General features: G+C 45.0%; 1 protein-coding gene across 1 annotated transcript in view; it reads right to left on the minus strand.

The window, feature by feature from the left end:
* Positions 1 to 22,125, minus strand: part of LOC141499780 (actin-binding protein WASF3-like) — a 71,267-nt gene extending 49,142 nt beyond the window's left edge. The window contains exon 1 of the mRNA XM_074202499.1: positions 21,966 to 22,125. The gene's annotated coding sequence lies outside the window, so the exon portion shown is untranslated. The remainder of the gene's footprint in view (positions 1 to 21,965) is intronic.
* Between the last annotated feature and the right edge of the window lie 3,111 nt (positions 22,126 to 25,236).

The following is a 25,236-nucleotide window of genomic DNA, read 5'->3' on the forward strand; positions in this document are numbered from 1 at the left end:
AAAGCTTTACAAAGTAGGTGCCTCACAAATGTTTCATGAATTAGTTAACAGCCATGATTTTATTTGTTCCCCACAACAACCCTCGGGGGTAAGCCAGTGTAACTTTGACTATCATCCTTTTACAGATGGGTAAAATGACTTCTCTACACATTATTTGTGAGTGACAGAGCCTTGCTCAAATCCAGTCTTCTGACATTGAATCCAGCATATCCATTGCTATATTGTGGTGATTCAAAGCCCCTCCTGAAGCGGGTCCTTACCTTTCTTCCACCCTTCTTAAAATGAGTTGGCTCTGTCAAGAAGGGAAAAAAAGCTATTTTGCTATTAATTTCATAGTTACATAAAAAAAAACCCTTCCTCGTGCTTCCAGACCCATTCATTCATTTGGAGAAAAATTTCAACATGATAAATATAGAGTTCTGCACAAGTTGAAAAAAATAAACTTCTCATAGATGTAATCTAGAAGTAAATCAGAGGCCATCAAGTTTAACCCTTTTAGTTTAGAGATAAGGAAAGATGAGGCCTGAGAAGAGCTAACACAGGCAACAAGTGCCAGAATGGGCTTTGAATCTAAGTCCTTTTGATACCAATCAGTGAGCTTTTTACTGTGTGCTGAGTCTCCTCTAGTTCTTAAGTATAGCATAGGGAGGCAAGGCTAGAAAGCAGTCTGCCTGAAAAAAGAGCTGGCAGTCTGAGTGAACCACAAGCTCAATACAAGCCCATAATGATATGATAGTCAAAAAAAAGTGAATGCATTCTTGGGCTGTATTAAGAGATTCCAAGAGTAATAAAATGATAGTCCTACTCTTCTCTGCCCTGGTCAGACCACATCTGAAATACAAAGTTCAGTTCTGGGTACCAAAGTTTAAGGACATTAATAATAATAATAATGATAATTATAATAATATAATAAACATATAGTACTATGTGCCAAACACATAAGTATTTTATAAATATTATCTCATCTGATCTTCATAACAACCCTGTGAGGTAGTTATCATCTCCATTTTACAGTTGAGGAAACTGAAACAAACAGGGATTGTGTGACTTGCCCCCAGTCATACTGTTAGGACCTATCTGAGGCCACCTTTGAACTCAGTTCTTCCAGACTCCCAGCCCAGTGAGCTATGCCCTATGGTACCACCTAGCTGTCTAGACTAGAGAGCATCCAAAGGATACCATCCAGCATGGTACAGGGCCTTGATTCCATGCCACGTGGAGAAGGGTTGAAGCAACTAATGATGCTGAACCCAGAAAATATCAGATTTCAGGGCTACCTGAAGGACCCTGATGTAGAAGAGGGATTAGGTTGGATTTGGTCTTGAGGAACAGATCCAGGAACAGGGAATTAAAGGAGCAAAGAGGCAAATTTTGGCTTGTTATGAAACCTTTCTAACAACTGGAGCTATTGAAAAATGGTATGAGTGCCTCAGGATGTAATGTATCCTCACTGAATATGCTATACTAGAGATTCTTACTTACAGATTGGACTAGAGGCCCTCTCCAAAGCAAATCCTGTGATTCTGTGCTCTTCACAACACTGAAAGAAGGAGTGAAAGAATTAGCATTCCTTTAGAGTACATAATGCTTCTGTGGTTGAAGTGATTTGTCAGTTAAGTGGCAGACCTGGGCTGGAACCCTGGTCTTTTAACTTGAAGTACAGCAGTTTGTTACCCCAATTCATTGTGTTGTTGAGTCATTTCAGTCACATCTAACTCTTTGTGATCCCAATTTGGGATTTTCTTGGCAGATACTGGAGTGGTTTGCCATTTTCTTCTCCAGCTCATTTAACAGATGAGGAAACTGAGGCAAACAGGATGAAGTGACTTGCCCAGGGTCAAACATCTGGTAAATGTCTGAGGCTGGATTTGAAGTCAGAAAAATGAGTCTTCCTGATTCTAAGACCAGGACTCTCTCCATTGTAGCACATCCTAACTGGCCCCGACACACTGTTCTAGAAGCTTAAAGTTTTAGAACTGGAAGTAATCTCAGAGAGTCACCAGCTCAACCTATACCTCTACAATATACCCAACAAGTAGCCAAGTCTCTCTATCTATGCTTGAAGACCTTTATTGAGGGGGAAACCACAATCGACTAAAGCAACCCATACCACTTTGGGCCATCTCTAATAGTTGTTAGGAGCTTAAATCGGACACTGACACTGTCATTCCTTGGTCCTAAGTTCTGTCCTCTGGAGCCAAAGAAAACAAGTCACTTTCTTCTACAACATAAGAGTCCTTCATAAAAGGCACAGGAAGATGATGATCACCTTCTCTTTTTCCTCAACCCAAAAGTCCTCAGTTATTAGAAGCACAAAAAAGTTAACAGAAACACAGTAAGAATCTAATAAATGTTTACTGAATTGAAATGAACAGCTTTTTAAACAATCTATAATGATTAAAGCATTCCTCTCTGTCCTCTCATGTTTCAAAGGAAGAAGGCTCCCCACATTTCCTCAGGGTTCATGACTAATAAATTAAACTATTGCAAATGGACACCAAAGTCCCTTTCATGACTTCCCTTCCAAAATTAGATGTGAGGAGACAGTGAGGGTCATATGCCATGACCACCAAATGGTGACCCTTACGTGAAAGTTCCATCAGAGGTGCTGGAACTTGCGGCCAGGGAGCATGGCAGAGAAATCACTAGCTTTTCCTCATTCTCCTTCATTTCAGCCCTGCTATCTTGGAGTACAATTTGGGCTTCTATTTTCAATCTGCCAGTTAATAAGCATTTATTAAATGCTTGCCCAGTGTTGGTACTCTAACTAGGAGATAGACTATAAAGAAAAAAGTCGAAGAGTTCCTATCTTCAGAGAGTTTAGGGAATTTGGGGGAGCATCAGGAGCCAGGGAGAGGCTCAGGAAAGGTTTCATGTAGGAGGTGGCACTGGGGCTGAGCTCTGCAAGGAGCTCAGGATTCCAGGAGATGAAGAGGAGATGGAAGATGGAATGTCATGTGGGAGGGACAGCAAGGAGGCCAGTTGGGCTGGAATGCAGAGTGTGTGAAGGGGAGGAATGTGTAAGAAGCCCGGAAAGGTAGGCTGGAGCCAGATCTGGAAGGGCTTTAAATACCAAATGGAGGAGTCTGCATTTTATCCTAGAGATAACAGGAAACAACTGTAGCTTCTGAGGAGCAGGGAATGATGTGATCATTGAGGCAGCTGCATGAAGGATTGGCTGAGAGAGAAGCTTGGAGCAGGGAGAATAAAAAAGGCCACCCAGGGAGAGAAAAGGATGAGACCTACTGGAGTGGCAGAAGCTAAGGGTCAAGGTGATCCTAAGGCTGTGAAGCTGGGTAAATGGAACGTGCCCTTGACAGAAATAGAGATGTTAGGGAAAGCGTAGGTTTGGGAAGGAAGGTTAGGGGGACACAGTGAGTTTGAAAAGCCTTCACACTATTCAGTTCAAGGGTTCAATAAGCAAAAGGTGATGTAGGACTGGAACTCAGGAGATAGCCTAGGACTGAATGTGTAGATTTGGGAGTCACATGCACAGAGATTAAAATTGAACCCATTGGAGCTGATGAGATAAAGAGATGAGACATGAGAGAGTTTGGGTAGAGCTAGAAGGCAGGACATGGATGATGGATGCAGCAAAGGAGACTAAGAAGGAATGGCCAGATGCATACAAGGAAGGCAGTATCACAAAGACTCAGAAAGGAGATATTATGCAGATGAGAAGGTGGTCAACACAGTCAAATGCTGCAAAGAAATAAAAAAGAATGAGGACTGAGAAAAAGAGGCTGGATCTTGCAATTAAGAGCTTAGTAACAAATTTCAAGTATCTGGGTGATAAGTCAAAAGCTAGATTGCAAGGAGCTGAAAAGTGATTAAGAAAGAAAACGGAGGCAATGAGTATAGAGTTTTTTTTTTAAGAAGCTTGACTCTAAAAGGGAGAATGGATCCAGGACAATAGCCTGGGGTGGCAGAGTCAAATGGGTTTTTTAAGGATGTGTGAACCTAGGCAGCAGTTCTTTTGGACAGCTTGGATGAAATGGGCAAAAAAGAGAGGATTGGACTAGATGGACTCTAAAAGTCCTTTGTGACTATAAATCTACATATTTGTTCACATTACAAGAAACAAATAAGAAGAGAAGAGACAGATATGAACTAAACAATAATTTGATGTAATAGACAGCAAAGAGGAAACTGGGGTAGAACCATGGACTCCAAGGCTACAATACATCAGGAACCTAGATATCAGGGGAAATTCATTGGAAGACTGAGGCACAGAAAGCCTAAATGCTAACTAAAGGAAAGATTGAGAAGCTCTAAGTTACAGAAATTCTATCTCATCAGAGCTATACAAGTTAGAAACACAATAAGGAAAGGAGGTGATGAAGAAAACTTGCCCTAAAAGAACAAAATCCACTGAAAACACCTTACTTTACATTTTTTCCTCAATTTCCTTGATATTCTTGACCTTTTGTTGCTTTAGATGAATTTTGTTACTATATTTTCTAGCTTGGTAAAGCAGCTATTTGGTAGCTTGGTTGGTATGGCACTGAATAAGTAATTTAATTTGGGTAGAATCGTCATTTATATTATATTAGCTCGACCTAAACATGTGCAATTGACATGTTTCCAATTTTAGATCTATTTATGGGAGAAGCGCTTTGTGGCTAATGACAGGAAAAGAACACAGAACATGGAGCTGACCCTACAGTGGCTCCTCACTGCTTCATTCTGACTTTGAAGTATCTCTACATCCTGGCACGACTCTATTTTCTCACTTAGCTTGCTCATCTCCCTTAAATGTGTACTATCTCCCAGTCTACTTAGTCACTCTTCAGCCATGGACATACTCTGTGTTTTCTCTCTTCTGTGTATTTGTTCCCTTCCCTCCTTTCCAACCTTTGATTCATACCCATTCTTGACAGCCCAGCAGGTGCCATCTCTTCCTCTGTAAAGCTTTCTGACCAATGGTTCTAGCTCAAGCTTGAATGCACACTCTCCAAAATCTAAACTCTCAATGTATCTTGTCATCCATCATATGCTTACACTCAGTTTTGTATTTCGGTTAGCACACATTCATCTCCACACTTTAAACCACTTTATAGTTTACAAAAGTACTTACTTTACTCCACTTCCCTTTGGAAATACTATTACCTATTTTACAGATAAGGAAACTAAGGCTCAGAGGTTAAGACACTTGCTCAAGATGATATAGTAGGTAAATAGCAGTACTAGCACTAGAACCAAGATCTACTGACATTCAGTGCTCTATGGTCTCTTCTAGTTTTGACCTTCCGAATGATTTAAAGTTCCTTCCACTATTCTTTCCATCACACCATATTGCTCCTAAAGCCAGTTAAGGGAAGGGTCTTATTGATTTCTGAGTCTCCTGCCCCCACCCTGCCCACCACTGTCTAGCAAAGGGTCTTGTCCATAGTAAAGATTTAAATGAATTAAAGCAAGGAAAGGACCACGATGGTGCACTAGGAAAGAAAGCTGAAAAAGTATAGAAACAATAATTCTTTGCAAGGTTTGGGGATAAGAACACGTAATAGCACTGAAGTTTGAATGAGGCTTCTAAACACAGGATATATAAAGTGAGTTGGAGGCCTGCATTTGCTCTCCATCTGCAGAATCTGCTGATAAGCTGAAGGTTATATGCAGGAAACTAGGATGCAGGGTCCCTGAGGTAAATAAAATGTTAAAAGGTTTTCATATCACTGAAAAACCCTGGGGAAATTACTTTCCTTTTGGCTGGGGGTGGTGGTAATGTATATCAGGCCCAATCTTCAACAAAGTCATATTCTGATGCATCATCATGGCATGGAGGTGACCCAGTGTTCTTGAAGGCCATGTCAGAAGAGTATAAGCTCTGGGAGGGTCTTCCAAGCTAGAAAGGTTTCAGATACTGTCCCAGAAACATACTGAATCTGTTCCACAAGGCCCAGCCAAGCTAAGTATGATGAGGCTTATCACCACTACACTTCACTTCACTTCAATTCTGGGTGTTCCTTTAACCTCTTCAGTGATTGCGGCAGGGTGGCAAAGAAGGGGACTGAGGATGTAAGTGTCCATTTGTTCAGCCATCAATAAACATCATTAACTCATACAAAATGTGAGGTACTTGTCCAATGGGTAAGCATACTACTACTGCATGTCCTGCATTAGATTAAATTAAATTTTTTTTGTTTTTGCAAGGCAAAGGGTTAAGTGACTTGCCCAAGGTCACACCACTAGGTCATTATTAAGTGTCCGAGGTCACATTTGAACTCAGGTCCTCCTGACTCCAGGGCCGGTGCTCTATCCACTGTGCCATCTAGCTACCCCACCTGCATTAGATTAAGTTTAATTCTCACTATAAATGAAATGAGAAAAAAAGAAGTTGCAGTTAAATGAAAGGATGGCTTTCCTCGGAGAGACAAATCAAAGAGTTGGCAGAGTTGGTTTTATCATGTGCCTAAAGGCAACAAGAAACATCATTTCATGGGTGATTGACTATCTCAGATTGCAGTCCTCATGAGGAGTATTTTCAAAAAGACCCTCATGAAAATAACTGAGGCTTACAAAACATCTCTCACAGGGGATGAAGGAGTAGAGCCATTCTACAGAGAACTAAGACTCTCCAATTAAATTGGCCTATACTCCCATATGTGTTGACTTCAAAGTAAAAGAGGAACTAGATGAGGATGGTGAAAAAACTATAACAGAAAAGAAGATGGGTCAAGAATAAGAAATGAAGAAGGTCCATGACTCTCTGGACCAGAAAACAGTCTAGATCACACAAAAAGCTTATGCCTGTAGACCACGAATACTTTTTTCAAGAAAATAAGTATCAAATGCTAAGCATGGCAAGCACAAATAACGCCAAAAATAAAGTACTATTTTAACAGACTGTTAACAACTCATCATTGATGTGGAAGTCATAAAAAATCCAAATACAAAATTAGAAGAATATAAATCAATAAAAAGGTATGGTGTATAATGAGAACAGTTCAATGTTGTTGTTTATTGTTCCATTGTTCAGATTAGCAAACACCTGACTTCATTACTAGTCAATCAACTGACAAATATTTATCAAATTCTATACCATGTGCCAGGAAATAAGGATCCAAAGTCAAAAAAATTAATCTCTTCCCTTAGGGAATTTACAATCTGTACCCATTTAAGGATCTACAAATTAAAGCTAAGCTAATTTGGTAGGGGAGACTAAAAGCTGAGGAGATCAAGAAAAGTCTCAAATAGAAGTTGACACTTGATCCAAAGTGAAGGAAGTCAGGGATTCTAAGAAGCAGAAGTGAAGAGACTACATTCCAGGAATGGAGGACAGTCCACGCAAAGGCATAGTGGTAAAGAGATGGAACAGCAAGAAGGTCTGTTTGGCTAGACTGGGGAGTATATGTCTAATGAGCTGTATTTACTTAGTTTTACTTTGTAGATACTTACATTGGTACATGCTGTAAATTCCCCAAGGGGAGATCATTTGTTTTGGCTTTAGATCCCTAGTACCTGTCACATGGTATAGATATTTGATAAATGCTTGTTGATGGACTGACTAGCAATGAAATCAAGTGATTGCTAACTTGAGGCACTTCTCTCTTTCCCTTTCAGGACCTTGAAAGTACTGGGAACGATTAGGTCAGAGCTAAGCTGTGAAGGGTCTATATTTGACCTTAGAGGCAGTTGTGTGGAAGGATGGTGATACCCTTGACAGAAACCAGGAAGTCTAAAGGTAGAATAAGTTTTGGGGAAAAGATAGAGTTCTGTTTTAGACAGGTTGAAATTGAGAAATTGACTATGGGATATGCAGTTCAAAATATCCAAGTAGACAGTTGGTGATGTGGGACTACAATTCAGTAGACAGATCAAGGCTAGACAAGTAAATCTGTAAGTCATTTGTATATAGATCATTGAATCCATGTGAGTTGACATGGTCTTGGGGTGGGAACTCCCACAGTTAGTGGGGGGCATGGATAATGAGCAACTTAAGGAGCAGTTACACAGGTCCAATCAGAACCAGTGCAGTACCCTAAAATCCAGGGTGAATAAAGTGATCAACACTGTCCAAAACCAGAGAGGTCAGGACTAAAAACAGAAATGGTGTTTTTGGAGATCCTAGTAAACTATATCTATGGACTATGACCACTGCCGTTGAGTGGTGGAATCTGAAGCTAGACCACAAGAGATAGAGGAATTGAAGAAATGAGTGTATAGAGTTTTTTCTAGGAATTTGAGAGTGAAAGGGGAAATCATAGACTTCAAACCTAGAGGAGATCTCAAAGGTCTTTTACAGATGAGAAAAATGAGGTCCAGGAAAGGTTAAGTGACTTTCCCAGATCACATAGTAACTGATCAGGTGCAATATGAACCCAAGTCCTCTGATTGAAATGTGTCTCTCAGTCTTTGTTGAGAGAAAGCATTTGTGTTAAAGTGGGGGGGGGGTGTTTGTATAGTCTTATAAGCTTCTGACAACTTTCATTTATTATTCATTGAGCCTTGTTTTTCAATATATTTTTGTCCTCCTTTCTTATTTAATTTTGGAGAGTCTCATTTAGTGTTACTGTAGGATACCTATAATTCCTCATCCTTTGAAATAGATGTTGGCAAATAAGCCACAATTCTTTTCACGGTTATCTTCTTGCAAACTTGCAAACAATCATCATGAGCACTGCAGTATCAATCAAATTCCCCATGAAATGTTAATTTTGTTGTCCTTGGACCCATGCTAAAATCAAACAATCCTCTGTTTGTCCTTCCCAGAAGATCCTGTGAGCCCAGTTAGCTGCAACTTTCCTTTGTCTTCTAGTTTCATTCAGAGCAAGAATATCAAGATGGATATGATTCATTTCCCTCAGCAGTACATCCACTTGCTGGTTACTGAACAAGACTCTTTCCTTTAGAATGCCAATGGTTGCTATTGATGTAGTTGCGAAGCCATGTGATCCCTCACATCCTTTGCTCCCTTTACTGCCACCCTGACACTGGCTCTGTGGAAGTGGAAGGAGGTTGCACATAGCTGAGCATCATTTTGTATTTTTCTTTGTTTCACAGCCAAATGAAAGGACAACCTCATTTGGTCAGGGCAGGGCTGCTGACTGCTGTATTGTGGATATCAGGACCCAAGAGATATTTCCTGGTAGCTAAATATGATCATGGAAGGAGGCACCATTTTAAGTCTTTATTCTTACCCTCACCTCTTCCTACATGCCCCAAACCCTTCTTGAAAGTTGGGAAATAACACTTCTTTCTTTTGCTACATGAGATGTCTTTTAAGATTTTCTAGAATTATTCTGGGGACAATTTTCATGGTTCTTTTTCTAATCTGGTCTTTTTTTTTCCTTTACAACAAATGTTGTTCCAGGCTTTTATTCTTTTTGTCCTATACCTGTGGAAACTTGGGAGTATCTTTGTTAAACATTTCATCTCTTACTATTCCATTGTCTTAGTCACTGCTGCCTTCAGATTTTAAGGTGCTTCATTGAAGGAAAAACTTTATTGCTGACCTTCCGATTATTCTACCTTAAAATGTTGTTTGGAATTTTTTTAAAAAACATTGTTTTGACCAATAGTACTTGAAAGCATGCTACATGTGGAGTCAGAGGCTCTAGCTTCAAATCTCAGCTTTGGCACTTATGAATGTGACCTTGGGTAAGTCACTTTGTCTCTCTGGGTCTCAGTTTCCCCATTTATAAAATAAAAGAGTTGGACTACATGACCACTTAAGTTTCCCTACAGCTACAAATCTATGATTCTAATAACTTACTGAATATTCAACCCAATAGTGATGAGCCAGCTCCTTAGGTCCAAATTATCTGTTGGGTTTCATTTTCTTCCATCTCCTACAACTCACTGAATTTAACTTCAAATTGCTTCTCAAACTGCCCTTCTGTTTTTCATTTATCATGAATAATTTATTTCTAATTTCTAGTCTCAGTTTCCTCCTCTGCAAAGTGAAGGGGTTGGAACAGATCATTTCAAAGGTCTCTTCCAGTTTAGGATATTACAACCTTATGATCACTCCAATGAGGAGAAACAAAATGGTTCCTGACACTCACCAAGTTGGATTTCATCCTAGACTGGCTCATCTTTCCAAAATATATTCTGAAAGACAGGAGGTAGGGAGACAAACAGAAGGAGCTGAGAAACACTTACAGAATGTCAGAGCTAGAAGGGACCTAAGCAATCACCACTGAGCCCAGATCCCACACAAATCTCCTGAGATCTACAACTGTCCAAAAGTGGAAGCCCCCAACCTGGGAGGGAAGAAATTCCTCATCACAGGAAGGCATCAAGCAGAGGCTGTCAGAGATGGTAAGGAGGGAAATACTACTAGAGGAAGGGTCATACTAGATGCCTTTGGAGGTTCAAATCCTGCCTCTGATAATCATTACTTGTATTCCCCCCAGGTCAAGCTGTCAACTCTCTGGGGCTCAGCTTCCTCATCTCTAAAATGAGGGTGTGACTAGGTGATTTCTGACTTCCCTCTACATTTACGATCAGTCCTATGATTCTATGAGTTTATAAGGCCCAGAGAGGCTAAGTGATTTGCTCAAAGCTACACAGCTAACAGATGCTGGGGCTGAGGTTGCCAACATGTTACCATCAATGACCAGTAGGGATTCTTCTGGGAATGAGGGGAATAGAGAAGCCAAGACATAGAATGATCCATCTTGACTCCACCTACTTCCTAGGCTCTCCCTGTTTCTTGCTTGGAGTTTGAAGGTTCTTAGAGGCTGGTATTCTACGACCATGCCAGGCTAGGACACTTCCCAAGTGTTCTAGACCCAGGACAATTTAGAGCACATCAGGAACTCCCTACATCACTTTCATACTGTGCTCTCTGCTTTTGTTATGAAAGCTGAGAACTCAAATTATCCTCACTGTCAAGCCACCAGCTTAGCAGGGGTGGTTCTGCTGCCACACAGATGGGGCAGATATACAACATCGGATAATCTTCCTGAGGCTGATTTGATCTGGGGAGATTTTCATGCTAAGTGTTCAAGAACACTGTTGCTTTTGACCTACTCTTTGTGCCAGGTTACAATGTGGGTAGGGACGAAACTCAGCAGCTGACCCCCTCCCTCATTTTACATATGAAGGAAGGGAGGCCCAGGGAAGTGAGCTCAGAAGTGGGATATGAACCTAGTCCTCTGAGTTCAGAGCCAGTATGCTTTTCCACATTAACTCCCAGTACCCATTGCCTCTAGCATGAAAAAGTATCCAATAAAAGAAGATTGTGGACAGTGGTGGCAGAAGCCTGGGTGTTGAAGCTGTGCGTGTCACCAGTGTAAGTTGATGGACAGTACTGGCCTTCTCATCCATGGCGCCAATACTGACCTAGTGCTTGGGCTGGAAAAGTGCCTTGGACAGAGACTGCTAAGTGTGAGGGCTAGAAAGTAAAAAAAAAGTGACTCTTGTCCTCAGGAAGTTTATATTCTACTACAGTTAAGAAACCACAAGTCAGGAGTACCTGGGTTCAAATCCGGTCTCAGACACTTAATAATTACCTAGCTGTGTGGCCTTGGGCAAGCCACTTAACTCCATTGCCTTGCAAAAAAACCCCCTAAAAACCCTAAAAAAAAAGAAACCACAGAGCACAATGGAATTTAAGGAAGGAGAGAGCACATGCTACCATGGGGGGGGGGGGGGAAGAAGGAGAAGCTTCCCAAAGGAAGTAGTATTTAAGCTAATCTGAGGCAAACTTGAAATGGGTGTACATTCCAGGACTGGGGGAAGAGTCTATGCAAAAGCCTAGAAATGGGAGATAGACCAGAGAGCATATTACTGTAAATGTGGATAATCTTTTTGGAAAAGAATCTGACAGGCAATGAAAAAATGACAAAACGAATCCTAGCCTCTGAGCCAATCATTCCTTTGTAGGGAACAGACTCTGAAAGCATTTGAGAAACCCACCAAGAGCCAAAGATCACCAAAAACTCAGAAACAATCGAAACATTAAATAGCCAAGGAACCGTTAAATAAGTTATAATTAAGACCAAAAGGTATGAGGAATCCAATAAAAACCAGGAAAAATGTTTATGAAATCTAAAATGATAAGAGGAGAATCAGGAGAAATTTCATCCCAGAAGGAAAATTAGAGTGAACAAAGGATCCTGATAAGGGTCGAGGGAATCATGGAAAAACTGACAATATTTTGTGCACTGAAAATAATCCCCCCCCCCCATTTTTTATATTTTATTTATTTTTATCCATATGCACATGTATATTTTTAAGTTACAAAATTTCCTTCCACCCTCCCTTCCCACCCCCACGCCCATGGCAGTCAGATTAGCATTGTACATACATATTTTTGATAAACGAGTTTACAGATTACTTATTTTCAGTATGAAGAATTATGATTAAAGGAAAGAGATACACAAGAGATGATATTTATAAAGTGTTCATCAGATTCTGAAGGGCTGTTTTTTGTGTTTTGTTTTTCTTCCTCTGGATGGGAACAGCATTGTCCATAGCCGATCTACTAGGGTTGCCCAACTCTCTGAACTGCTGAGAGGAGCTGCTTCCATCAAGGTTGTTCATCTCACAATGTTATTGCTAATGTGGACATTGTTCTCTTGGTTCTACTCCCTTCACTCAGCATAGAGTCCAACCATTTATGGTTTCTTAAAGAACAATAGTGTTCCATAGGATTCATGTGTCATAACTTCTTTAGCCATTCCTCAATTGATAGGGATCCCCTCAATATATAATAATATAATAAATAATAATAATAATCTAAATATGAAAATAATCTAAAGAGTATGCAGATACAGCTGCTTGTACTGATATTCAACTAAGCTTTTCATGAAACGTTTTTGAAAGGTATTACTAATACAAGGTAGGCTGTTCACTGAGTGGCCAATAAAAGGGGGACAGAGAAAATGTTGGAGGCCAGTGGTGTCCAACTCCAATGGAAACCAGTCATTAAACAGTTCATAAGGATCCCTGTTGGTTTCATGTTGATTTAGAAAACTACATATTAACATTATCTATGTTTTACTATATTTTTCTTTACTCTTTCTTAATGACATGTTAATCTGGTTCCAGCTGCACTCAGGAGTGTAGTGATGGTTCCTTCTTGGTTCCTTCTTGTCAGCTTCTCCATGGAATACTTCATTGGAGGTTAAAATGTTACTAAAATATTAAAGCCGAAAAATGCTAGAAATATCTATGGATCAAGGAGTTTTTTTCTTGTGAAATGCTGATGAGAACTAACCAAGAAGAAGCCATCACTACACGCTGGATTGCCCAGATAAGGCACAGGGCAATGATTCAAGTCTGAAATAGGCCTCGAAAGGGTAGGAGAAAGCATATAAAGCTTGGGGAACACCATAAGCAGATGGTAACTGAGAGTATCTGAAGCGATTATAAGGATGAGACTAGTTAGACCTTAGCATCCCCAAAGGGAAAGAATGACAGGGAAGGTATGCTGAGTCCATATGAAAGAGTCCTAAATGTCTGAAGATGGGAGTCTAAACCTTTTTACTAAGCAATGGAGTGCCACAGGGCTTTAGCTCTCTCCCATTTGGCACCACATTTTTACCATTCCTTTCTATGCTCATGAAGGGAGGATTGTTCCATAGGTCTCACTTCTCTTTCTTGGTTTGTCCATGGAGCTCAAGTTACCTTTTTAGATCAGAGGAGCATCCTATCCCTCCCCTCAAAACAGTGTAACAAATTTCTCATTAACACCCCAACTGCTATGTGTATCAATACAGTAATGAACACTGTGATCCTTCCTGAGCTCTGGGAAAATCCTTGAACTGAGTTCAGGAAGAGATGAACATTTCACTTGGCTGAGAATCTTGGGACAATTCTAGGCAGTTCTTCCCCTGTTGGGGCCTCAGTTTCCTCCTCTTTTAAATGATATGCTTTTTGACTGAATAATCTCTAAGGTCTCTTCCAGTTTTGACAGCTTAGCTTTTAAGATCCTTCCATCTCAACTAAAAGACCCTTAGGGTCCCTTCTAGATTTAATATGGCATTCCCCAGAGTCTCTTCCTAGGAGAAAAAAAAATGAGCAGAGGACTGCTTGCCTTGGGGTCCCCTCCTCCTGTCCCCTCCCCCCTGGACAATCAAGGCCAAAAAGAGGAAGTGATGAGTTGCTTGTTCATGAATCCTGGCCAGAAATGAAACAGGGAAGGAAGTAAAAAAGAATGGTTAAAATCAAGACTGGGGCATCTTCCTGGACTCCAAACATCCAGCCCTCCCTGAAAGGAAATAATAGCTCAGTTTGGGGAAGAAATGCTATCTGAACCAACAAGCTCTGTGTTCAATATTCCCAGGCTTGAGTATGTGTGTGCTGAGCGTAGGCACAGGCCTCCAGTAATCTGCCATTCTGGACTCATCACCAACTTCTTAGTTTAGAAACCATGAGCACGGAAGGCTTTTTGTTTCGACATCTGCCAACTCCCCCTCTCCCTTTTCCAGAACTAAGATGTCACACTTTTCCACACATTTGCTAACTGCTAAGTTTTCACATGAGCCTGTCACACATTCCCAGCTAGCCCAAAGCTGGAAAGAAACCGAACCAACTGTCTAAGGATGGACACTGTGGTCCTCTGGCACTGACCCCCTCCCCCAGGAGGTCTTCTCTTATTTAAATGCAACAGAAGCAAATACAAGACATCCTGGGGTGGAAAAAGGATGATAGGTTTCAGGTAGGAAAAAGGCAGAGCATGATCCTTGGACAGTGATGCTCACAGAATGCCATGGAGGCCAGGTTCTAGAGGGAATGGGGAATGCTGGGATCTGGCAGGGGCATAAAGCATTAGAAGGAGCCTTAGAAATGGATCTTCAGGTCTCTCTTTCTCAGGAAAAGGAAGGGGAGAGATTTGTCTAGAGACATCCAACTAGTGGAACAGCAAAACCATGTCTCCTGGTTGCTAAGTCTGTCTCTGACCCCGCTCTCTTTCTTAGCACCCAGTGGACACTCCATGTCTCTAGGTATCAGTAATATCCCTCTGGGTATCTTCAGGAGGAGCACTGATGAAACAAGTCTCCATGGTGGGGGGGGGTTGGGAGAACTCCCGGGTCTTTCCTTTCAGGTGGCATGCAGTTGTGAGGCAGTGATCAGAGTAAAGCACCCTTCCAAATGCAGCTGCATTTGGATATGGAGGATCTCAGGGGGTCCCAAGGCCTGAAGTCAAGTTCAAGACTTTTATTTCCTAATAATTGCTCTGGATACAAGAGTTTGGGGTCTACTTGACTCCTGGCACCTCCATCATCAGTGAGAGCTGAGCTGGAGGGACCTCTGAAGCCTTTTCCCAAAGACGAATCCCATCTACGTCATCCCCCACACGTGATGACCTAAAGACTGACACCCAGGCATACTTCAGCCTTGCTGGAATCCTATTCAAAGCAAGCGACAGGGCTGATTGGACATGACTCATTCCTGAGAAACCTGTACTTGTTCTTAGCATCACCTTCCCTTCGAGGTGCTTCATTCCCTATATCACTTTGGTAGCAAGGACCTTGTTTAGGACTCTTGGTGGATGTTCATTTTTTGCCAGAAATAATGAGGATGAATGCCTGAAACCACCATTTTAAGAGCCTATAAGCTGCAAGAAATTCCATTTATAGCAAAGTCTGCTAGGAGTCATCTGAATCAAAGAACAACTATATACTGTTTTTAACTAATTGTATATCAATTTCCTCACCAAAGAAAAATTCATTATATAAAAATATAATCAAAGCTACACTAGCTCAGACCAGTGTTTCATCTCACCAACTATCCTGTGATGAGGGCAGCAAGGGACATTTTGTGACAGGGGACAGATGCCTTCCATGGCATCAACCTCAAAAGATTTATTTTTGGGTACTTCCAAACATCCGGAGCTTCCCCAAGTAACCTAGTATGCATAGTTCTGCCACCCCCACTACCATCCTCTTCCAATGTCTCAGCATGGCATCACTCTGACCCTGGATTCTTGAAGGTTATACAATAAAGATGTAAGCTCTGAAAGGTCCTAGCAAGCAGTCTGTCATGTAAGGACCAATCTAGCTAGATTCAGGAAGAAGACCACACAAGAGAGTTGGACCCCAAGCAATGAACCTTCCTAAGCCTGCTACTTTGTGTCTGTACCAACACAAAATTTTACTGCCTGCTGTGTACAGTAGCACTACTTTGAATTTATCCTAAATATCCCTAGTTTGAGTTTCATGGAATTTCTCCCAGGTCTTATTTACAGGTGCCAATCATATCTAGGGTGACCATACACCTCGGATTTTCTGGGACAAGAAATTCTATTTCAAGAATAGAAAAACGTACTTTTAATGAAGCTCTGCAAAAAGAATTTTCTTTGCCAGACCATGTGTTCCAATTTCTGGTTTAGAAAATATGGTCACAATAGTCATACTTTTTGTTGCAGCCCAGATATAACTGTTTGCTATGCAGGAAACACCCATGGTGGCCAGCTCCTCTCTACAGGGGAAGCTCATTCAGAGAAATCAAGAGAGCAAGGTCAGCATCCCACACTTGGATTCTGAGGACTTTGAAGCTTGTTCAGGCTCAGACCTTATTAAAGAGTAAGTTTCTTTGAACTCACCCTGATCTGAGATCATTTCCCACTTGCCACCTTGTTTTCTCTGCCTATAAAATGGAGAATATATTCCTCTGCCTATAAAATGGAGAATATATGTTGTTAGGGGTGCTTTAGATACCTTAGCATGCTAGGAAAATGTGAATTCTTTTCCTGACTACTGTGGCTGATCTGCCGTTCTGGTTCCTGGACACACACATGTAGCTTAGACACTTCACACTCACCACTCTGGTCATGACCAAAATAACTGAGCAGACCCTGGTGGCTCCTCAGAAGCCACTTCTTGCCTATGGCTCCTTTTGGCACCCCCAACCCCAGCTAGACTAGCAGCAACCCTTGATTTCTCACACTTGTGCCTGATTCTCCATTTGCACCTACACACCGGTCCTCCTTGATCTTTCCTTAGATAGACTGTTTCATGCAAGAAGAGAAACATAGATTTGAGCTGGAAAGATCATAGAAACATCAAATCTAAATTCCTCCTTTTAAAGAGGAGAAACCTGAGACCAAAAGAAGGGAAATCAGTTGGAGTTCAAACTCCCCGAGCAGGAAAGTAGCTAGGCTGGAATTCAAACTCAGATCCAGTGACTCAGAAATTGCCTAAGACGCCAAGACAAGGCTAAGAACTGCCCCCTCCCAAGCCTTTTCATTGACCTCCTCTGAACCTTTCCAGCCTCCCTCCTTCTCAGGGCCATTTGGGAGAAGACTATCACAACTCCCTTTGCCAGAGTATGTTAGACGTTGCAATGAATTTTCTCCCCAACTCTGGGGAGCTAGTGAGAGAATTGGAATTCCCAAGAGACAAAGAGGTTAAGCTAACAGGCCTAAAGTATGAAAGTTAGTATTAGAGTAGGATTCAGAATCAGGTTGACCTTGACTCAGAAACTATTTCCATTCTCAGATCAGGTACCCTAATTCTGATTAAAAGAAGTATGGTCACCTGCATCATCTGGCCCAGCACTACTCAGTTGCTTGTTTCCTAGGTCTCATTTTTTTCTCATTCTCACTTTAGTGAGGCTCAGAACTGTGTGGCTACAGTAGCAAGGGGGCTGGGGTATAGGGAAGAGACCACAGCAATGCCTGGAGCCCTTTCCCAGATCATAATTAGTTCAGAGTCCAGAGTTCTGTAAGCACAGCTTGCCACCCCTGCCCACACTGAAGCTCATCTGTTGCCTTTCTGCCCACTCGTATGGGCTCGTTTCTTCTCGTGGCTTATTTCCATGGTCATGTTTCTACTCAGAAGAAGCTAGCATAATCTGCAAACTTGAGATTGTATGATGACTCCCCTCCACCCCAAAAGAATTTCTAGAGATGTTAAACAAAGTCCACACACAAACACACACACACACACACACACAAAACACAGTTAAGAATTCTCAATTCAAAGACAGTGTCGGGGTGGCTAGGTGGGGCAGTGGATAGAGCACTGGCCCTGGAGTCAGGAGTACCTGAGTTCAAATCCGGCCTCAGACACTTAATTACCTAGCTTCGTGACCTTGGGCAAGCCACTTAACCCCATTTGCCTTGCAAAGACCTAAAAAAAAAAAACCAGTGTGTGTTCCATCCCTAATAAAAAGCATTCATAATGTAGTGCATCCAAGTGGGAAGGGGCCTTCCAGATAATCTAGTTCAGAACTGTCATTTAAAAAGGGGGGGGGGGATTGGGGACCAATCAGGTTACACACCTAGTTAAGTGATAAAGCTGGGACCTGAAGCCAGGTTTTCTGGCTCCAACACCAGTGTTCTTTCCAGGACACACTGCCATGTAGAAGTCCCTTAGAAACCAGACTTCAACACCAAATCTCTTGAAAGCACCAATTCCAACTCCCTTGAGTAAGTCTCCATTTTATGCTCTGAGCAGGGAGAGCTTGCCTTGTAAAACTACCTATATAAAAAAGGATAGCTGATAAAAATAAACAACTCATTTCAATATTGCTACTGCCTGTCATTGAACTCATAGCTGTGGAATTTCCCAATAAATTACCACAGAAATTCAACATTCCTTCAAAAATGCAATCACCACAAACCAGCACAGGTACTCTCCGAACCCAAGGGAGAACAGTTGCTGCCCAGGGCCTGGAGTTCACTGCTCATGCCAAGAAAGAACATTTCCTCTTCAGCAATTTTATTAAGAGGCTTTTTCTCAGCAATCATGGCACTCATGAATCTGTTCAGTTGTTTTTCCCTCCTTATGTAATAATGGGCCTCCACCCTTTTATGGCCAACAAGTGGCCTCCACCATTTCGGAATCTGTCTCCAAGTGATGGAAAACTTATTACCTGCTGAGACGCATCCATCTACAGGCTTAGAAAGACGTCAGAGGGAGCCCTCCCCCAGAGAGAGACTTTTTCCTTTGGAATTAAGAGACACAGTGTTGCTTTTAAATGCCATAGAACATCTGGCATCTAGTTCTTGGACCAAAGGAGACCCTCCATATATTGGAGAAAGGTGGGGGATCAGGTGTCACTGAAGCTCTGCCACTTCCTACTTTGACCCTGGCTGAGCCTCACTTTTGAGGGGCTCAGACTATCTCTAAATCATATGGTGATATCAAGTAAGGCATGTTCAATGAGGTATTCTGAGCTCTTTCCTCATCTGATTTGGGGTTTTCTCTTGAGCACTTCCTACAATTTGACAGATGTGGGATCAGAAGATCAGGGTTCATCTACTACCTGGGAGACCAAGGCCAATTCATTTCTCCTCTCTGGGGCTCAGTTTTCTCTATAGAATGAGGTCAGTGCCTTTTCCATTCTTAGTTGATTCTACCAATAATCTTGTGGTACAGGCAGACAGATTGGTTTCTTAGGGGCAAATCCCTAAGTAATTACAGTAAGTGACAGTTTTGCCACTCTCCATCTTGGAGTGCAGTTAATTCAGTCCAGGGCTTCAGAACCAAAGGGGAGCCAAGAGGTGACACAATTCTCAGGTTGTTTTAAGCCAAGGGGAGTGGGGGGGGAGGATGAGGGAATTTGTATAACTTGGGGAATTCTGTCTGAATTGAGGATCTATGATCCTTCTTAGTCGGGAGACACAGTAAGGAGGGGATATCATGGGGAACATGGTTTGGTTCCAAAAACTCCCATGATGAGAAAGGCCCCAGAAACAAGGAGCCAGGGCAATTCCAGGGTCCAGCATGAAATGAATTTTATAAATAGAGCTGAGGGGATAACTCATAGATTGTCTATTTTCCTCTGCCATTTTTCCAGATGGGGAAACTAAGATGCAACAAGGGAAAGTGACCAGCTTGACGGCTAATTACCAGATCTTGGCAGAAGTACTGATCATAGGGCATTAAAGGGCACATGTTCATCTTTCCTCTTGACTGTCAGAAACTGAGCATCATGATACCCACAGTCATTATGACAATCTTGGACAAAAGATGGAGATTGTGCCCCTATCTTGAGCTCTGCCTCATATGCACCGTCCCTTCCCACCTACAGCCTGAGCAGGGAGGGTGAGAGTGGCTTCTCCTCTTCTTTCTACTCTCTAGTTGCACCATCATAATTCAATAAAGGCAATTCAGGGATCCTCTGTCCAGTGTGACTGTGGGTCCCTAGTGAGGGATGGGAAATAACAGCTCACCATGGAGGCAAGCACATGGAAATCCATCTTTCCATTTGCCTATGCAGCTCCAGGGTCCCTAAGTCCATGTATTACTGTTCCCTTTTAGCCTAGGGGATATTGTGTATCTTGTGACAGCTCCTCATCAGAGGCACGATAAAAAAAAATGGGGAAAAAGCTGCTGCCTGGCATATGAATGCTGTTTGGCAATTGGGCTAGCTTGGTCCAGTAGAGAGAGGTAATGTGCCCTAACTCCCCCACTGCCCAAAGCCATTTAAAACTCTTCACAGCTGAGCAGGAGAATGAACAAATCCTTGGCAGCCAGGCAAGCCCAGATCTCAGGCTCCCAATCCAGCAAAGAGTAGACACTGAAAGCCTACTGTGTGCGGGTACTGTGGGGAAGACAAAGAACAATGAGAGAGCAATCCTGTTTTCTTTCCTTCAAGGGCTTCTGATGTAGTGGTGTACACAAAACAAATGTATGGTTGTGGAATCTTCATTTTGTGGGGAGAACCTGGTGCCCAGATCAGCAAGTGAGTTGGCCAAGGTCACACAGCCAGTTAGTGGAAGAGCTTGTGCCAGGACTCAGAACGCCTGCCCCCTAGCCCACTGCTCTTCACACTGCACAGCAACCCACTCAGAAAACGATTAGATTTTGCATTGAGTAGTGCAAGGGGTCAGGGTGGGGCAACTGAGAAAGGAGATGCACCCAGATGCCTCCATGAGATGCAGGGAGACTAAGAACCTCTTAGCCCCCCCCCCCATTCTCCACACACTCAGGCTCCCTCTCCTCTATTGCCCACCCACTTGAATTTGGTTTTTCTACAAAATACAATCAGCTTTCAGAGCCCCGATCTCTTCTGATCTGTGGCTGGGGTCCTTTGGCCAGGGTCGGGTGGCAAGCTGGCCAGATGCCCACTTCGTAGTACTGCAGCAAGAGGCAGCAGAGGAATGGGCCAAACGACTGAAATCTGTACCCAGGGCTTCTCCAGAGGTGTGCTGCCCAGTGGCACTGTGCCCTGCCCTCCGCCCTCCCTACCCCCACCTCCCACAAGTAACTGCAGCAACCCTTATGGGAGTGCCTCTGCTAGCAATCGGGCTTTTCCATCAGGAAAGGCTTTTTGTTCCCCAAGAGACCAGATTCTCCTCTGCCCCACGCTGGGAGGTGCACACTGTGTCTCCACTCTTCTTCCTCACCCCACCAAAATCTGGGGGTTCAGTGCCCCCTGCCATTCCCCGGGGCCCAGCTGGAGCTGCAGCCATACCCTACCTCCTGGGCCCTGGACGGTCAGTCATGACAGCATGGAGTGCCGCACAGACTCCCTTCCTCCCTCCGGCTCAAAGAGCAAGGGGGCAGCAGGCAAAGCGGGGGTCCGGCCCTGACTCACAGGCAGGCGCCCATGCCCAAGGCAAGCCCCGCTGGCTCCTCCGGCCTGGGGGGCTGAAGCGCCCAGAGGGGAAGGGCCCTGGGAGCCTGGCAGCGGGAAGCTGGGCGGGGGGACCTACCTCTCCTCCGTCCCCTCGGCCCCCTCCGGATTGGCCCCCGGGGGTGGGGCGAGGTGAGGGGGCGCCTCGGCACCCCGGGGGCCAGGCTCCCAAGCTGCAGAGGGAAGCCGAGGAAGTGCAGAGCCCGGCCCTCGAGGGGGCAGGCGCCCGGCCGATCTGCTCCCGGTGGGCAAGGGGCCGGCTGAGGAGGAGGAGGACGAGGAATCGCGAAGTTTCTAGAAAGCCTGCATCGTCCGCGGGGGGGCCGCTCCGGTAGCCCCCCAGCCGGGACCCTCCCCCGAGCGCCTCCTTCTGCGGGCTCGGGCCAGGGGGCGCGGAGGAGGCGCCGAAGCCCCGATGGCCCCAAGCCCCCCCCCCCCCCCGGCCGGTCCCGCCGCCCCGCCGGCCCCGGCCCCCTCCCCTTTACCTCTTCGGAGACCCGGCTGCCGCACCGCGCCCCAGGAGCCAGGCTGCGGCTGCGCCTGCCGCCGGCCCCGGGGCTGCTGCCGCCCGGCCGGAGACGGCCTAGGACGCGGAGGCGGCGGCGGGGAGGGGACCCGGGATGCGGGTGCTGCTGCCGCTGCCCAGCACGCTCCGCTCCGCTCCCTCCCCGGCCCTCCGCAGTGCCGGCCCGGCGCATGCGCCCTGCGCAGGGATTTGCCGGCCCGACTGGCTGGCTCTCGTGCGCTCTCTGACCGCCTCCCCCCCCCCCCCCCCCCCCCCCCGCTCGGCCTGGGGAGCCGACGCCTCCCCCGCCCCGGCCCGGCCTATGGGCTCCTGCCGCTCCTGGGGGGGGGGGGCTGTGCAGGGCCCGGCCCGACCCACGCGCGACCCTGGGGAACAGGCCCACGTGGGAGACAACCTCCGGGTGAGAAGGTGAGGGGCTTGAGGCGGAGGGGGGGGGCGCCTCGCGCCTTGGGACCGCAAAGCCGCAGTGGGCCCGCGCCCCTGCCCTCATGGCGACCAGAGGGCATCGTGACTTCTGCAGCCTCGCGCCTCGCCCCTCATGCAGGTCCCGGCGGGCAGTGTGTCTGATGCAGGGCCTCGAGCCTCGCCTCGTGCCTCTCCCCTCCCTTCCATGGGTGGGGCCCTAGCAGGCCCCACACCTCTCCAAGGGCCTAGCAAGCAAGGTGCCTCCTCCTGGGCACTTAAATGACCAAAGGGCTCCCAAAGCTGGGTGGCAGGTGGGGCCAGCCTGGCCCACACCTGACCCACCTTGGGCCTCCTGAGGTTTGGCGACAGTTGGGCTGACTCTCAGAACCACTTTGAAGGGAGCAGATGCCAGCTGGCCTCAAACCTCCATCTCAGACTTGGTGCCCCTTGAAATATGGCAGAAGTTGGGGCCATAGGCTTCCCACATCCACCTTCCCCTAGAGACCCGTATGAGGGAAGCCTGACCAAAACAAGGGCTAGAGGCCCACGAGGTTTGGCAGAAGCTTCTCATCATCTGCATCACTGGGACTTGGTATCTGAATGGAGAGGAAGCAGGGAACAGGGAGTAGGGCATTCTCTGACCTCAGCCACTAAACCCAATCTCCCCTTAGTGGGATTTGAGGCTCTGGCCTCCAAACCCTTAGAGGGGCAGCTACATGGCACAGTAGATAGAGCACTACCCCTGGAGTCAGGAGAACCCGAGTTCACATCCAGCTTCAAACACTTAAGAATTGCTGAGCTATGTGACCTTGGGCTAGTCAACCCCAGTGCCTTACAAAAACCTAAAAAAAACCCTTGGGGCCTTGACAGGAGCACGAACAAGTTGGACTTCCACTTTTCCAACCTCATAGTTTCCGAGGCTGGACACAAGTTGGAGTCCTTCCTAACCTGCTTGAAGCAGGGCCACACCCAGAGATTCACAGAGACCCTGCTCTCATCTGACCCATTAGAAGTGTTCCAACATCCCCCAATAGTAGAGCTCTAGCTCAGAAAGACTGCAGGGAAATTGACCCCCACTCTTGTCGGGCCTCTTCTGCCCACTTGCCACTAGGACATCCCAAGTCTGACAAAAACAGGTCCCAGAGATGGATACCAAACAACCACAAGAATGACCAAAACTAAAGAGGTGATGTCCCCCTTCTTCCTTCAGACCTCAAGCCCCACCAGGCATCAGGCCCTAGACTGACCTGAGACAAATTGACCTCAGATCCTACCAGCAGAGGTACAAAAGCTGCAAACAAAGGGGCCCTAACTTCCAGAAAACCAAAAGACAATATTCCCCACCCACTACTCAGGCTGCCAAGCCCACTAGATTCCCAAAGCCCTAGCCAAGTACCTACCTGAACTCTTACCAAAAAAGGATGGGGTACAGGTGCAAAAGACCTGATACCACTTGGGGACAGGTTGGGCCCCCGTTTGCATCCAACCTGAACAGGGAAATCCCACTGCTCCTTTGGCACACCAAATACTTAAAGCCTATCTACTACATTTCTCACCAGAGTGGGGAACAACAAGGGGTTCCAGAGCCCCAGGACAACTGGCTCTATTCCTGACGCACCTCTCACTTAACTTGAAGGGCCTGTGTCCCCCACATTTCTCTTCAGTATCCCAACCCCATGAAGTACCTAGCACCACTGTCCAACCTAACCACACAAACGAACTCCCAAACTGGTGGGGGGGGGGGGGAGTTGGCATACATCAGGAGTATCAGATGAGTGAGGACATTAGAGCAAGTTTCCTGTTATGAAGGATCACTGCATTGGGAACTCTGCAAGCTCCAACTCTCATTAAATGTGAAAGGGGATATCCTGCTACTGCTGTATTACCCTCACCCTACTAATTCTGTCAGATACACCAGATTTCTCCTTACAAAGGGTTACACACAGCAGGGGGTCCCAAAGACCCTGGGACAACAAGCTCCTATTCCTTGGACACCATCCTTCTAACCTAAAAGGACTGTTTTCCACTATTCCTTTGGTCTCCCAAATCCACTAAGGTAACCAGGCTGAATGCAAAATTCCCACTATATCAGGAATAGAGTGAACACATACCAAGGGGATAGCAGAGTTGGGAGGTCATATCAGCACTAGAACCACAGAAGCCACCAAGCTCCAACTCCCATCAAACCCAAAGGTGGATACCTTCTAGAGTTCTGTCTTGCTGAGCATCCCACTAAAACTGACAGGACAAAAAAAGGGGATCCCCAAAGTCCTAGACTATCTGGTCCCTGTTCCTGGGACACCTCTCAGCAAACCTGAAGTGGAATACTCCTGCTCTCCTAATACCAGTCAATCTCCAATTCTCATGAGATCCTTGGGACCCTGAGCCAGTCTGACTTGGAACCTCCACCCAAAAGAGGAAGCAGTAAATACAAAGCAAGAGTTCCAGAAAGGGGCTGACATTGGATTGTATTTTCCTTTACTCCAAGTCAGGAAGTGGGGAAATCTGCAAGTTCCAACTCACATCAAAGAGATGGGGAATAGCCTCTTGTTCCCATCATTCCCCTTGGCCCAATTAATAGTGTCCTGCTGGATTCCTCTCCAAAATCGGTGGGGCACAGCAGGGGTTCCAGAGGTCCCGGGTCAGCTAGCCCCTGTTCCTGGAATATCTCTCATCTTATCTGCAGGAACTATATATCCCCTAATTTCACTTCAGTCTCCCAAACCCACTAGATCCTTTAGACCACTAAACAATGTGTCTGCATGAACTCTTGCCCAAAAAATGACAGCGTGTCCCAGAGTGGGGAGGCCATTTGGTGAAGTTCC

The sequence above is a fragment of the Macrotis lagotis genome, chromosome X (assembly GCF_037893015.1).
Source record: "Macrotis lagotis isolate mMagLag1 chromosome X, bilby.v1.9.chrom.fasta, whole genome shotgun sequence".
NCBI classification, from domain to species: domain Eukaryota; kingdom Metazoa; phylum Chordata; class Mammalia; order Peramelemorphia; family Peramelidae; genus Macrotis; species Macrotis lagotis.